The 2,043-nt window shown below is 41.8% G+C and overlaps 1 pseudogene; it reads right to left on the bottom strand.

Annotated features, from left to right (window-relative positions):
* Window positions 1-322: 322 nt before the first annotated feature.
* On the bottom strand, window positions 323-839 carry LOC111554807 (annotated as a pseudogene).
* Window positions 840-2,043: the final 1,204 nt, after the last annotated feature.

The raw sequence follows: 2,043 nt of genomic DNA, 5'->3' as shown, positions 1-2,043 counted from the left end.
GTAATTTGTTCTATTTCTATCAGTGTTGACTTTTATCACTTGGTTAAGATGGTGTCTGCCGAATTTCTTCACTGTAAAATTAATTAATAAGTATTTTGTACTTACTAGGTTAAAAGTTATTAATAAGTATTTTGTGGAGAGCTACTTTTTTTTTTTTAAGTTCAAACTCATTTCCCTTTTATTAAAGTCCAAGTTACCATTACATGGCTTGGTACTTAATAAAGGAAAACTTGTTCAAATAAGGTAATATGTTATCAGTATTTCCAAGTAACTGTTTACACTCAAGTAGCAATATCAATAAATCCTTGGGAAGCCATGGAGTTTACATTTTGTCAAGGCCCAGTTCCTCCGCATTGGAGATTCCGAGTTCATTTAAAGTTGATCTAAGTTCCTGGATGACATAGGGGTAGATTTCCTTATGAGGTCCTGCTTTGTCCTCAACGCCCTCTAGGATGCGAACTGCACTAGCAAAATCATTTAACCGTCTGCATGCCCACAAAGCAACATCATGATTTTGGGCTCTGGAACCAGATCATAGCTAACAAGTGTGTTGTTCATCCCTTTACGCAATTCCCAGGCATCTGTATCTGGCTTGTTGAAGTATGTTACCCAGCGAGCATCAAACTCCTCATCTGTCTCATGTGACCCATGGGAATAGCAGTGAACTGACTGGATAGCGCGGCGGGGCCGAGGGTTGGGGCAGAATGCAGGAGGCCTCGAGGGCCGGCCCGGGCGGTTGCGGTCACCGCGCAGCGGCGGAGAGCGGCGCCAGCGTGACGGCGATGGTGGCGCGCAGGCTGAGGATGGAGAGAAACCGGAGTTCGCGGGTTGCTCCGCATTTGGTGGGGGCCGGCGAGAGCTACTTTTATGTTATATAAATATCGTGTTCTTCATCACATTCCCCAGTCCCCACTCCCCCACTGGCTTTAGCATCCATTATTGGTTTTTTCCTAAATCAATTATTACTATAATGGTTGACAAATGATGCTATTCTAATCCCATTATTCTTTCTACATTTATTAGTTGGCTTTCTATTATAAGGTAAAGTTTTCCTTGGCCTAGCACAGTGGCTCATGCCTGTAATTCCAGCATTTTGGGAGGCAAAGGCAGGTGCACTTGAGGCCAGGAGTTCGAAACTAGCCTGGTCAACATAGTGAGACCTCATCTCTACAAAAGAAAAAAAAAAAAATCAAAAGATTAGCCAGGCATGGTGGTGCATACCTGTAGCATCACTTACAGGGGTGGCTGAGAAATGAGAATCACTTGAGCTCAGGAGTTCGAGGTTGCAGTGAGCCATGCTTGTGCCACTGCACTCCAGCCTGGGTGACAGCGTGAGACTGTCTCTTAAAAAAAAAAAAAAAAAAAAAAAGCTTTTCCTTCTCCCTTGTTTATCTGTTTTATTCAATGGATAATCTGTTGCTATCATTTATTTTGATATTCAAATTGTTCCAGATTTAGCTAATGGAAGCCCTTCAAACTAGGACTTCTTCTTCTAACATGTCCTCATCATTCTTTGATTGCTTTCCTACTTTCGTGACAAACAAGATGTTCCAGGAACATTTTGTACTGTCCTTGTTCCAGTCCTAAAATCAACCATTTCTTGAAGGATTTCTGGATTCTGTTAGTGGAGAATGGTATTCAGAAGCCTCCATGTGGGTGCTGGGTGTGACCATTGCTACTAGGAGATCGCTGCTTCCAGGTTTAGTTTTCTCCCTTTCTGAACTGTTAATTCCCTTTTGTGACAGAGAAAAACCCAGCTCTCATCTCAATACGCTCACTTAATTCATCTACCTGTATGTAACCAATCTCCTGACCTTATGGCTGCCTTGCAGACCAAGGTATTACCTTGCAGTGAGGCCATTGTGTAGTAGAAATGAGGCTAGCCCCTTTGCTCTTCCCACTATAACTTGTAAATGCACTACACAAAGCCAGTGAGATCCTTTTCCAAACTAATTCCTATTCTTTATGCAAAAGAGAGTATATGTAAAATTTGGGACTCCATTTATTTAGTTTATTATAATTTTGTGAAATTTATTTTGCTAT

Source organism: Piliocolobus tephrosceles, chromosome 6 (assembly GCF_002776525.5).
Source record: "Piliocolobus tephrosceles isolate RC106 chromosome 6, ASM277652v3, whole genome shotgun sequence".
Taxonomy (NCBI): Eukaryota; Metazoa; Chordata; class Mammalia; order Primates; family Cercopithecidae; genus Piliocolobus; species Piliocolobus tephrosceles.
The sequence above is the reverse complement of the archived record's forward strand: the minus strand, read 5'-3'. Positions and strand labels throughout refer to the sequence as shown.